Source organism: Pistacia vera, unplaced genomic scaffold, assembly GCF_008641045.1.
Source record: "Pistacia vera cultivar Batoury unplaced genomic scaffold, PisVer_v2 Contig163, whole genome shotgun sequence".
Taxonomy (NCBI): domain Eukaryota; kingdom Viridiplantae; phylum Streptophyta; class Magnoliopsida; order Sapindales; family Anacardiaceae; genus Pistacia; species Pistacia vera.
The window spans coordinates 999,119-1,013,762 of record NW_022195716.1 but is presented as its reverse complement, the minus strand read 5'-3'; the positions used below and the strand labels follow the sequence as shown (position 1 = coordinate 1,013,762).

Here is a 14,644-nt window from a genome sequence, read left to right as displayed (position 1 = left end):
TTCATGCTTGTGGTGATGTCCATGTACTCTTCTCTGAGCTTGTCTCATGCTTCCTTTGGAGTCTCATATGCCATGATCCTTGTGAATACAAGGTCAGTCACTACTGCATGAATGTGAGAGAGAGCTCTCGGTGCCTTGGCTGTTTCTTCCTCATGCAGTCTCATTTGATTCAGGGTAGGATTTTGTCCTAATGGAGATGGCTGCCTATTTTCTTCCACATATTTCCACAGCCCATAGTCTTGGAGGAAGGCCTTCATTTTAGCAGCCCATATGTGGTAGTGTTCCCCATTAAACACCGGTGGTGCCATCAAAGCAAATTGAGTTGCCATGTCTTAGTTTTTTGTGTCTGTCGCATAAAGAAAGTGAGCAGATGCAGGCTGATTTTAGCTGAACTGGAAGGTGTTCTTAAGTTGTGGTTGATGGTAGGATGCAATAAGTTTCAGATTTTTGTGGGTGGCTTTGATACCATTTGATGGTTCTTGGCCGAAGAATGTAAAGAAAGAAAAAGGAAGTAACAAAACTTGTATGCAAAAGTCTATTTCTTTCATTCAAACTAAACAATTTATACAGTAGCATAACAACTATCCACTGTTACAACAACTACAGCAGGGATTTACAAATTTGAATTTAAACTCTAACCACTAACAAATCATACTTAAAATATATCATTTACATTACTTAACTACACCTAAGCCATTCAACTAAAATACACCCAAAAAGTTGCAACCATGCACGTCAAACCAACTGCAGGAAACTAACTTCAGCTGGCTCCAAAAAGTTCAAACTGAAACCTGTAATGTTGATACATTTCCAGCAAGGTATCATTGCATCAACAATATGCAGCATCATTACCTCTACTTCACCCTGCAGACCAGAAAAAGTAACATTATTAAAACCAAGTTCTCTAACACGAACAATTAACCCAAAATCAATCTCTTACCAAAGAAAAAAAAAAAAAAAAAGGCTTTATCTACTATACCATCGGTACAGATGAATAAACAAAAATATAAATAAAAAGGAAAACACCCAGAATCCTTAATGAACCAAACAATACCATGGATACATCCTCATTCAACAAAGGCTAAAAAATGGTAAAAATAATAATAATTTTGGTAGTCAAGGATGCCATATCAGATCCTAATCCACGTGGTTAGCTCATAATCTAACCTGTTTTCTTTTCATTTTGGTGCATAAATGAGCATTTTTCCTGTAACAAAATCCAGCATTATATGTTTGGTCTTTGATTATTTATGTTATCCCTTGAATTTGCTTTTTGTACATTTTTGTGAAAGTATAACACAACTCTTGACTTTGGGCGGTGGGCTTAATTACTTTAATTGTGATTTTACTTTCCACAAACCCATTCCCAACACGAGTGATTCATTGTATACAATTCCAACTTGGCCTCTTGCACCTTTTTCCACAGTGGATGTCTGGCATCCTAATCAGTATCACCCACCAAAACTATTCTTGGATCTCTTCCACAGTAACTACAACACCTGTAAGCTTCCTCACTTACCTAACTGAACCCAGGTCCAACTTCATTATATATATGCATACTATCCATTTATCATCTATCATTCATCAATCATATCAATTCTCATCCCACATGCTTAAACCTATTTTATGCATAACCACTTTGGTATCACATCACGCCAAATCCTCATTATAAAGAAAAAGAAGCAGAATTTTTCAACACATCAAATCAAAACTTTAACTAACAAAATCAAAATAACATCTCGCAAATAATCCAAATGTAAATACTGTGGATATCTTCCATGACGACTTCATGAAACCCTTATGAATTCATCATCAAAACAACACAAAAAGAATTCAAATCAAGAATCAAATTACAAACCTGTCTTGTTAGGTTCTCATTAACAAAAGTCTGCTCCTGAGATGCCAAACGGCTCCTAACCTTCTTCAACCTGTCTTGTTAATTACGTTTCTCCCAGAAGGTTCTGAAATTTCATCCACCTCAGTCTCCTTTTCAGCCTCCATGGATTCTGCTCGCAATGCATTTGATCTGCTCCCACCGTTTCCAACCACTGCAAGAGCTTGTGTCTATCCAGATAGAACCATTTCATCCAGCTCCTTTTAAATTCAGAGTATGTGATATATATATAAGTAGCTGATCAAACGTGATAAAAAAATCATGACAAATCTTGAAATCGGAATCAAAATATTCATCACAGATCAACAGATCCAAACAATTCATGAAGCTTTGGACCATGTTAATCGGGCAGTAGTACAAATTTTACCACTCAACTGAACCTTCAAAAACTCATCCAAGTTAAAGCAAAGAAAAATCTACTTCCTTCCTACTGATATCTCTTAATGAAACGAATAATAAAAAGAAGTTAAGCCTAATATCATTCAAGACACTAATTGACCATCATGAAAACCAACACAACCATAAGGTAAGCTATGAGAATATCAAAAAATAAGGAAAATAATCTGATAAACTACACACTCGTAAATTTACCCTAATCCCTCTTGAAACAAAACAGAGGAACCCAACCCCAAAGCAATGATTATACAAGCTAAAGATCACTCACATGAGTGTATTTTTCAGCCACTATACCAAAGGCCTTGTTATGAGATACTACAAAACATGCATGCACTTATAATACTTTACCAAAAAATTTGTTAGGGAATGAACACTCTCCCATCCCCGAAACGAATGGAAATTAAGCAGCAGTTTGCAAAATTTCAGCAGCAGTCAATAGAGTATATTATGCTTGGGTTTCAAGTTTGCCTTACTAAAGTAAATACAAACCTATGTTTGATATTGATACAGCAAACCAACTCTTGTTGAAGATCCTCTACAGTGAGCATCGTCCCACTATTAACTGGAGAAGGAAGCTCAGGTAGCACCTGAGGCAAGAACAAAATTAATTTAAACTGAAAAATGAAGGACAGCTGAAGAGATACAAAGAAAATTGCGTGGTTACAACATTAAAGGAGTATAGTCATTCCTAGGAAAAAGACAAAATTTACCTTCTGAAGGTTGGCAGCATAATTTGCTACCATATCTTCATCAAGATCATCACCAACTTTATAAAGAAGGTTTGAACCATGCACTCGGATTCGGCAAGAATCTCATTTTTTGGTAGTACGAAGGGCGAATTGGCCTAAAAATTGGATAGGGGTCAACACGTAGTCGGGCGCCAGCGACTAACTCAAGTGCCCCATGAACCGCGCGAAATGGTCGGCTATTACACGGCTCGCTAACTCTACCTGAGGTGGGCGTACCTATTATTCGTCGGCAGTATGGCGCACCCCTACTCACTTAAAGGATGCTGCTTAATTATGAAGGAAATTCTTTCTTTTTATTAATTTAGAGAGTTCCCTTTTGTTTTTCAGCTTGATCAAGATACGGTAGCTTCTCCTTCAAAAAGAAGAATAAAAAGCTTATGAGTACAATTAAAAAAAAAAAAAAGGTATTAACATATGACAATTGGCTCAAACCCATATAAATTTTCTTATAACTGTTACCTCCATTGACATATTCTTCCAAGCCTCAAACCTTTGTCGATCAATATCAATCAATTTCCCGTCCTTGCACATCTTGACAAAGCTTTCCCTAAACAACCCACGAATACAACATAAATTTGTTCATTCCAAAATGTTAAATAATAATTCATAAATAAATAAATGTTTGCAATAGTTATAAAAGCAACAACACTTTATTTAGATTGAGAAAGTAACATGTACACATTTGATATTAAAAAAAGAAACCTGAAACTATAATGCAATTTATGGTTGTTAGTATCCTACGATACACGATACGAATCCTACGATATGATTCGATATGGGTCACCAATGATACGTATCAGAGGGTATATCACAAACCTTTCGATACGTTGATATGTATCCTACAATACGATACGTATCAGTTCGTATCCTTAAAAATATCAATACGGCTTTTTTAATTTGGGCCAAAGGCCCCAAAAAAAATTCGGGTCGTGTTGAAATAAATCGGGTCGGATCCAGGTCACCCGACCTAGTTCACTAAAACCCACCTAAAATTACCCATCCCTAATTTTACCCTAGCTAGATTCACTCATGGTGAAGAGAGCAGTTGCACGCACCTTAGTCTCTCGGTCCCCACTCCTCAGCAATTAAGCTAAAAGTCACCAAGTTCTACACGATTTGTTCAGGTATACTACTCTTTTTCCCTTTTCATTTCATATTTGAATTGTAATATAATATTATAAAAACCTTGATTTGTTTGTTTGCTCATTAAGAATATAAAAGGTTGATTCATCTTTGTTGATTGTTGAATACAACTGGAGATAATTAAATAATATGGAGCAATTGCATGCACCATAGCCTCTCGGTCCCCACTCTCAGTAGTTGTTAGAGTCATGAAAGTGACTCTATTTTGGTGATAAAAATACCCCATGTGTGATTAAATTGAAGTATATTGAGACAATTAAAGAATTTATGAATTTATTCATGAAAATCGCTTCATAATATTTTTCTTATGAATTTAACATGTTTGGAATGATTTTGGAAAGGATATGAGTTGATATTAGATTGTGGTTTATGGATTAGGGGTGATTTTGTCTCATTTATGCTATTTAGGGGGTAAACTATCATATTTATAAGGATTGATTTATCACTTTTCAATTATGTAGGGATCAAAGTGATATTTTTCATTTTGTTCTATAAAAGAAAACGAAAAGTTGCAGATCAAGGGAGGCACTGTTCATCCATCTTTTTCGACGACACTTCAACTTCCTTTCCAGCGACCTCCGGCGACAGTTCGGCTTCCTCGTGCACAGATCGTCGTCATCTCCATCGTCCCGGATCACCACCATGGGAATCATCACGCCGCCGCGACGTTTCATCTTCCACCATCGCGACTCTTGGCATTCCAGGCTAGATTTCACCGTTTTTCGGTGACATTTAGGCTCCTTGAAGGTTGATCTCCTTCCCCACTGCCAGATCTACACATCCCAAGCTTCAGCCGCCGCGAAAACCGCCGGAATCCGCCATCTAGCCATCGCGACTCTTCATCTTCCAGCCCAGATCCTGCTCATTTCTAGCGACTTCTCATCTCCCCAAGACCTGATCTGAACTCCCCATCACCAGAGCTTTCCATCGGTACCTTTGGATCCCATTTCCGCCACCGTTTTCCAGAAGACCCGTCGAAAAATTAACGTTTTCCAGCGAGTGCGGTTGTTCGCATTCCGAGCTGTCCGTTGGTCATTTTTGCCCCTTCTTCGCATCATAGCACTATCGGTTACCTCCTCTCCACCATGATCAGCTTCGTTTCCACCGTTTCAGCCTCTGTCATCACCACCATGAGCGGCTAAGTTTCCGGTTGTCTGTTACAACATAGGCGAGATCGAGATTGACTCCATGACTCTCCTCATCAACTCTCGACTAGTTGGATGAGCCTGATTGTAGGACATTTGGTAGTATTGTGCTTCAGATTATAGTTGTTTTCGTTTCATGTTTGATTTCGATACTTTAATATGATTTGAGCATAACTTGTGATGAATATTGTTGTCCATTATGATTTAATGTTTTCATAGAACTTGCTGAATGATAAATGTTGGTTTGAAATAATTAAATGATGAATATTGCTTTTCATTACTTCACATCGATTGTAATTGAGTTGTGTTCGGATTTAATTTAATTTCTAAAACGTTGTTCTTGCGTTTGTTGAAAGTTGTTTGATTGGAATTTACTGTTACAAATTGTATTTGTTATCGCTACCAACTAGTGGATTGCCTTGTACATTTATCGCATTTAATGATAGTCTTTAACCAATCGAACTTGAGTGATCGAGTGAGACTAGATAGATATACCTAAGGTGGGAGGTCATTTCATTGATTTACCTTGCCTTGTAGGTTTAGGGGATCGTTGAGGGTGGAGGAGATTGTGTGAGTCAGTCCCGTGTCGAACCAAAACCGTAACGGCACATTTTTTATTATAGTCTTTATTAGTTTTAATTCACTCTTTCATTATTTGCATTTAGTTTCATAATCAATTGCCAATTTCATTTCCGCTACTCAAAATACATTAGTTTGTTAGTCTTGCTCCCTGTGGATTCGCCCCTGCTTACCAGTAACTGCTATTTAGGTTTAATTTTGTGACTGTGACGACTGGTCTAACAAATTTTGGCGCCTTTGCCAGGGAGCAACGTGCTTTTGACTTTGTGTGTTGGGTAGTCATTGTTTTTTATCTAGGTTTATTTTAGTCTTTGTTTTTTTGTTTGTGTTATTTTCTTTGTATTGATTACTGTTTGGGTGAATTTTTAATTTTTTTGTTCCGTTTAGTTTCTCTTTGCATTGTTAGTTAATTATTTTTTTTAGGTTGTTTGCGTAATTTCATTTTTACTTCGTTTTATTTTATTTTCATTGATATGTTTCATTTGTGTTTGTTTTTTGTTTTGCAGGAAAATTGCAATTGGGAAAACGCTTCAGCTTGTCGTGAGCATTGAAGATCCTGCACATCCCGATTGTGAAATTCTCTTAACCTTTGGTTTTTTTTATTCCTAGGATTTAATTTTTGTTCTTAGTATTAATTCTTTTAGTTGCATTGATAAATTTAGTTTTAATTAAATATTGTTGTGTGAAATTTGTGTTGGGTATAGTTTCGTTAATTTTAGATTTGTTTTAGTTTTGTTTCGTGTGCTTAGTAAATTTTTTTCTTAGGTTTTGCTTAGTTTATTTTCTTTGACATGTTTGCTGCATTGCTTGTTGAGCCTTTTGTGTCTTTGGTTGGTAAATGTAACTAAAGGTCTTGTAATGAAGAGTTATTACCTTTGAATCTTGAAATTAACGCACTTGTAAGAGGAATATAAACAAGCACGTGGATGGCTACCAAGATGAACCCCACATTTGCCCCTTAGCCAACATTTCGCACCCACCACCTATACTTCAGCCTCATGTATCCCCAATGTCCAGACACAACACTCTGAGATCAAAACTAGTGTCATCCAATTGTTGCCAATTTATTATGAGAATTAAATGAGGCCATACAAACACTTAGATGAATTTTTAGAGGTTTGCTCCATAGTTAGACTTCAACATGTGAATGAAGATGTCGTGCGCTTAATTTTGTTCCCATTTTCACTTAAGGATCGAGCCAACAGTGGCTCAATTCTTTGTCAGCAAGGTCCATTACCTCTTGGACCCATGCAACAAGGATTCCTAAAAAAGTATTATCCCATGGTAAACCAACAGCATATGATGAGCCATTACTAGTTTCGCTCAACTTGATGGCGAGGAATTTTATAAGAGTTGGGAACGTTTGAAGGAAATGCTTAGGAAGTGTCCCCATCACGCAGTCCCTAGGTGGCAATTAGTTCGTAGTTTTTATGACGACTGACCGAGAGGCAGAGGAATATGTTAGACCCTCTTGTGGAGGAACATTTATGCACACGGACGAGAATAGTTATGCAACTCTTCGAACCTTAAATGAAAATTCATGCACCCACTTTTTTGCGTCTAGAATGCCTATCTCAGGGCAACCATCCAAGAAGGGTGGCGTGTAATAGGTGTCATGTTAGATGACATTAGTTCCAAGTTAATGTTGGCCCACCAATTTGACCAGTTTGTATCTATACAAGGACAACCCTCTACACAATCAACTCAAAGGCGAACCAGATGTTTTTGCCATGCACTCCATTCTTGACCTACCGTTTGAGGAACCTGCCCCTGATCTTTTGAGGAGCAAGTGCAAGTTGCACAAGGCTTCCAGAGACGGAACGATCCGTACTCAACACATACAATCCTAGGTGGCATAACCACCCTAATTTTTCATGGAAGCCACAACCACCTCAGAATGTCCCTATATATGTCATACAGCAGAACAATCTTCTAATCAGCAAGGCATTATAGGGAGACAACCTTCAATCCAACCACCCAACAACCTAGGTTCCCACCTCCGTTCAACAGCCAACTCCAGTGTCTAGTTCACTAGAATCAATGAGGCTCAAATGCTCCAAACCATGCAGAACAAAAGCCAGCATGAATGCTAGGTTCAAGATTTAAGAAATACCCAACTTCTACATTCCCATTCCCAATCCATTTAACTAGAACCCCAGATTGGTCAAAGCCAAAGCAGTCAATAAGAGGGAACAAGGTCAGTTGCCTAGTCAAGTCATAGGTAACCCTAGTGTGTTCTTCTCAGCAGAGAGGGTTTTTCGGATAAGCTAAGGCTATGATGACTCTTCGGAGCGGCCGCGAGCTAATTAGGCTTGAGAGGGAAGTAAAATTCAGGGTAGAGAAGAAAGTCTGTAAGGACCAAACTAAGAGTAAGAGTGCCACTTGTAGAGTCAGTGTTCAGAGACCGGTAAAAAAAGTTGGGGAGATAAACCATCCCCTGCATCATACATACCGAAGCAACCCTTTCCTCAATGCTTAGAGCCCCTAAATGTTCCCACTACTAGGAAAACTAGATGAAGGAAATGATTGAGTTGTTTAAACAGGTGCAGATTAACATCCCTCTTAGATGCCATTAGCAAATACCTGCTTATGCAAAATTCTCAAAGACTTGTGCACGCAAAAGAGGAAAATGAAATCTCACACACCTAAGACTGTACATTTACCGAAAATTGTAAGTGCAGTTGTTTCAAACCGCATTCCTCTGAAGTTAAAGATACTGGAGCTCTTATTATTTTCTTGTGTGATAGGTAATGTGACGATTGATGAGCATTCTTAGACTAGGGGCGAGCTGACTTATTACCACCTTCCGTGTATGACACGTTTAACTAGATGAGCTCAAGTTGACGGAAGTCATACTGCAGTTAGCTGACCGATCGGTCAAAATGCCTAGGGGCCTAATTGGGGACGTGTTAGTTAAGTTGAGGAACTATATTTTTCGGTGGACTTTCTTGTCTTAGACATGGAGTATACGAGCAGTGGAAGTATGCCACCATTATTTTAGGGACCCTTTTCTAGCAACGGCAAATCTTGCTTAACTATAGTCTGGAGAGATGGAAGTGTCTTTTGGGAATAAACTAAGACTTAATGTGTTTAATGTTGGTTTAGGACCGATGCGTGAGACGATAACGAGTGTTAAATGGTTGATGCTATTGAAAGTCTAGTGGAGCCTCACGCCCCACATGTTATGTGATGATGCAATTTACACTCTTATGAATCCATTTGTTGAGGAGATATCTAGCTTGAGTGTCGTCTGAGATTCAGGAGTTATGCGTATATAGCTCGTTCGCCCACTCTAGAGCGTTGACCTTGAAATATCAGATGAACCCTTACCACCTTTGTCTAAGACGACACACCGAGGTCAATTGATCTCCACCAATATTAGAGTTGAAAGCCTTTCCTGATACTCTAAGTATGTTTTTTCTAGGACCCAACAAGAGCTTTACCCGTGATCATTGCCGCCAATTTAGATAGTGAGCAGAGGAGAGATTATGTGCAGTCTTGACACACATAAGGAAGCAATCGTTGGTCGGTTGCCGATTTGAAAGATTAGCCCTCTTTGTGCAGCATCGCAATTTTGTGAGGAAATGCTAAACCGGTGCATGAAGCCAAAGAAGGTAAACCGAACATGAAGGGTGGTGAAGAAAGTGATCAAATGGCTTGATGCGGGTATCATCTACCCTATATCAGACAGCCAATGGGTGAGTCCACCCCATGTTGTACCTAAGAAGAGTGGCCTCCCTTTGTTGAAAATGAAAGAGGTGAGCGAATTCCTACCCGTACTCCACAGGATGGAAGTTTGCATTGACTATAGAAGCTCAACCTAGCCACTAGAAAAGATCATTTCTCGCTCCCATTTATTGACCAAATCCTAAAAAACTTCAGGCAAGCTTTCATTATTTTCTGGATGGCTATTCCAGATATAACCAAGTAACAGTTGCCCTTGAAGACCAGGAAAAGACCACGTTCACATGTCCTTTTGGCATTTTGCCTTTTGTCGCATGCCCTTGGGGTTGTGCAATGCACCGGCAACGTTTCAAAGGTATGTTATCGATATTTTCTAACATGGTAGTCAATTCCTTGAAGTCTTCATGGATGATTTTTCTATGTTTGGTACATCTTTTGATGATTGTGTCGAAAAACTTGTTTGGTTTAAAATGTTGCAAAGAGACAAACTTGTTCTTGTTGAAATATGAACACCCCACTTGAAATACGTAGCCACTGTTACGGTATGGCCTAAAGGATTACTGAATTGCCCCTAAAAGTTTATATATGATTCATGTTCTTTGTTTGAGTTATGTTTTGGGTTTGGTTGAGTGTGTACCCTGGATTTGATCAAGCTAGCAAATTTTGGAGTTTCAGTCTTCGCCGGGGCGAGGAGAAGCTTCGTCGCGGCGACGTTGGTTCTGTTTGGCGTTGGTTCTGGAATGTTTCGCCGGGGTGACCAGAGTTCTTCACCGTGGCGACGAGACGCCAGAAAAGTTTCTTGATTTTTTCTAGAGAATTCTCTTTTGGGCACAATGACAATTCTACCCCTAATTAGCAAGAAAGTGGGGAGTAGAATGCAAGAAATGTCATGGAGAATAGTGTTAAATGGGGGTGAGTTTGTAAGAATCAAAGGATAAAGGTGGAAATTTTAAGAAAAGTAAGGCCAAAATGGGAAAGAGTGGATATTATATGACTAATAAGATTGAGTTCTCTAAACCCTTCATTTTCCACTTCCACCGCCTCTTCATCTCCCATTTTCTCTCAATTTCTCACATCAATCTTCCAAGGGATTTTTGAGAGTTTTGAGTTGGAATTTGACAAAAAGTGACCTAAGCAAGAAGAGGTAAGAATCCCTACTTTAGAGATGAGTTTTATTCATGTAAGGGTTAGTTCTTACTAATTTTATGCTTAGGAATAAGGGAAGTTATGATCAACAAAGTGAGAGCTTAGTGGAGACTACTCAAGTATGAGTAAAATCCAACTCAAGCTAAAGTTTAAGAAATTCTTAAGTAGAGATTTATTTGTGCATGTATATATGATGCTTGTTGAGAAATTGAGTAGAGATGTATGTTTAATTGTTGAGAAATTGAGTTGAGAAGAGTTTTATGTTATGTTTGTTGGGTATTTCCTTTATGGAAGTGTTTATGAGTAATTAGTTTGAGATGGTTGGAGGAGATTGAGTATGTATTTTGGGAGTGTTCTTCTATGGTAGGGATTATGCCCATGGAAGGGAATTTACTTCCAATTTTGGATGTTAAAGAGAGAAATAGAGTTGTAGTTAAGAAGAGTTTTTAATGCACATGAGTTGCTGATGAAATGCCTAAATGAAATCTGCCCTGTCACTGCTGTGACTTTCTATGTAATTTTGGGTATCTTAGGTTTAACTGGGCTGAGAGCAAAACATAAAAGTTGTAGCCCTGTTCTAAGCTTTAAAACGAGACCAAAACTGTAGTAATCTGAGGTGTATAACGCAAGTTATGCTGTTTAGTGCGACCTGTGCAGAATAACGGTTTTGAGGAAATCTGCATTTGGCATTTCAAAAGTGCATTAATGAGTATGAACCATCCATATGCATTATTGTGCATTGAGAAGTAGCTTGAGAAAGATATAGAATGTTGAGTATGAGCTACCTTATAGTACTAGCTTAAGTAGAGAAATTTTGATATAAGCTATACTATGAGTAAAGTTTGATGAGAAAAAAGTAGAGAATGTTGAGAATAGCAACTCTTAGCGTAAAGAGAATGGAATACTCTGATAGTAAGAAGAAAAGTTGAGAAAGAGTAGAGAATTACTCTAAGAGTTAAGCTACATTATGATGGTAGCTAGAAAAGAGTAGAGATCTTGTGCACAAGAGTTAAAGAAGAGAATAGAATAAGTTGTGCGATGGGAAACTGTGAGTGACGAGTAGAGTCACGCAGAGTGGAACACGAGGTTCCAGCCGTGCCTCCGTTAGATGAGGCCGTGACCGTCACGCAGAGTGGAACACGAGGTTCCACCTTGCCTCCGGTCAGATGGGGCCGTGACATTCAGAGAGAGAGAGATTGTACACTCATATGGCCAAAGGTTCCGAATCCATGCATAACTAAATCCGATCGTAGCGAATGAGCGGAAGTCACGTAGAGTGGTAGCGCCCAGCCGTGCGCCAGTCAGATGAGGTTGTGACATTCCAATGAGTAGAAGGAGAAGAAAAGAATAGATAGAACAGAGAGATAAAAAGCTAAGAGTTAAGCTATATTATGTACTAACTGAGAAAGATATGAGCAAACATGAGAAGAATAAGAGAGAGATAAGAGCATAGAGTAGGTTATGCGCTGGGGAACCCTAAGTAATGGGTAGAGTATGCCCGCATGTACGCAGCATTGAGACGGCATGAGTATCAATAGAGGAGTGGTGTAGCCCGTGAGAGTGCATGCGATGAGGGCTATACCCGAGTACCTGAGAGAGATATACACTCACGTGGCCAAGGTTCCGATCCATACATAACCAAGTTCGATCGGCTAGAATAATTAGAAGTCACGTAGAGTGGGAGCGAGTCCCGACCGTGCCTCCGGTAAGATGAGGCCGTGATTACTAAAGAGAGAGTTAACCGAAAAGAGTTATGAGAAAGAGAACAGAACCAGAAATGAGAAGAACATAGAAAGAATAAAGAATGAGAAAGCTGAGAAAGCTTGAGAAAATTGAGATATAGAGAGAGAGAGTATGAGAAAGAATGCGAAAGTTTAAGCAAGTAGAATAGAAAAGAAAGAAACATGCAGTTCTTTCGTATTAATTTCATGTAGAGCTTGTACCACGAGAACCATGATTTTCCTTCATAGTGAGTATATGAGAATAAGAGAGAACCATGATTGCCCTTCATGTTGGTAAAATAGAAAAGAACAGAGAGAAAGAAGAGTAAAGAGCAGAACAGAGTTAAGGAGAATAACAGTATTAGAAAGAAAAGACAAAACAGTGAGAAATAAAATAGCAAACAGTCGAGTAAGGAAAGAACCAAAGAGTAAGTTGCGGGATAGTATTAGAGATGTTACTTACTGAGCATTGTTGTGCTCACCCCGTTGTTCTCTCTCTGTTTTGCAGGAAATAGGAGTAACGGTCAGATGGACATCGAGAGCGAAGAGTATGGCACTACTGTCCACCGTTATGATATTTTTGTATTAATTAGAAAGTTTTTTAAATACATAGTCTTTTGTAATTGTAAAGAATTATATTTTATGAGTAGACAAAATTTGAGCCCATCTTTCATATTATATACTATCTAATTTTCATAGTATGTATTATAAGAATAGTACTAAGAGAGTTTACAGGAAAATACCATTTCATGGTTCAAGAGGGAATTGTCTTAGGTCATGAGTTTCCAAGGGGGATATCAGGATAAGGCAAAGGTAGAGTTGATTTCTCAACTACCACCCCTTCGTTGGTCAAACAATAGATCTTTCCTAGGCCATGCAGGATTTATAGTGTTTCATCTAGAATTTTAGCAAGATCTCCAAGCCTTTGTGTATTTGCTTGCTAAAGTGTGTCATTTTTTTTTATGACTCTTGTATGATTGCCTTTACCATTTTGAAGGACGTTGACCACAGCACCCATCATGCAACCTCTTGATTGGAACCTACCTTTAAGTGATGTGTGACGCGTCGGACTATGCCATTGGTACAGTCCTTGGCCAATGGGGGAATAAAAAGCCCATTGTGACCTACTATGCAGCAAGACCCTCTCCGACGCTCAATGTAATTACACCCTACGGAAGAAGAGTTTGCTTGCAGTAGTGTTTTCCCTTGATAAGTTTTGGTCTTATCTTCTGGGTCTAGGATAGTTGTCTTTATAGACCACTTGCAGTTAGGTATTTGTTAGCCAAGAAAGACACTAAGCCTAGACTAATTCATGGATTTTGTTGTTGCGAGAGTTTGACCTAGAAATCAAAGATAAAAAGTAGTGATAATGTGGTAGCCGACCACTTGTCTAGACTCTTTACAAGTAGTCCCTGGTCAAGTTTTGAATGAATCTTTCCCAGATGAGCAACTGTTTGCGATATCCCAATCCAAAGCACCTGGTATGCTCATATAGTCAATTACTTGGCCGTAGGACAATTACGGTGGACCAAAACTTAGAAATATCATTTCTTTGCACACTCAAGCATTATTTTTGGAAGACCCGGACCTTTTCAGGGTGTGTGCAGACCAGATAGTTAGGGATGTGTTCCTGATCGAGAGTTTAGTAGTGTACTTACATTTTGTCATTCTGATGCTTGTGGTGGTCTATAGTGCCAAAATGACCGCTTTAAAGGTCCTTCAGTGTGGTTTCTATTGGCCCTCTCTTTTTCGTGATGCATTCTTTTATTGTCGTGCTTGTACTTCATGTCAAAAAGTAGGGAATATTGGTAGACGAGATATGATGCCCCTGAATCCTATTTTGAACGCAAGATGTAAAACACAGATAAAATCAATTCAAACAAACAAGTAGGGTTTTGACTTCATTCGGACTCCATGGGTTAAACCTAAAGAATTAAACTAAATTCATATTCACACGCATTGATTGTATATCGAACTCTCTAAGATGTCCAACATACCTTCTCAGGCTATGTTTTCCCACTCTTCCCTATTAACCTTCTGCACCCAACAGAATGAAGGTTAATAAATCTAAGCTCATTAAGCACAAGAATCCTAGATTGATTTCATTGGTTCTTGAATCTATCTCTAACATCCAATAATACAATGGTGATTACCCAAGAAACTTAACATGAATTATCTCTCAATCTC

At 38.6% G+C, this 14,644-nt stretch overlaps 1 long non-coding RNA gene across 1 annotated transcript; it reads right to left on the bottom strand.

Annotated features, from left to right (window-relative positions):
* Positions 1 to 591: 591 nt before the first annotated feature.
* LOC116125352 lies at positions 592 to 3,248 on the bottom strand. The gene is made up of 4 exons (XR_004127314.1): positions 3,001 to 3,248; positions 2,780 to 2,877; positions 1,859 to 2,094; positions 592 to 864 (listed from the first exon to the last, which is right to left on the bottom strand). It is a non-coding gene; the product is annotated as an uncharacterized LOC116125352 (long non-coding RNA).
* Between the last annotated feature and the right edge of the window lie 11,396 nt (positions 3,249 to 14,644).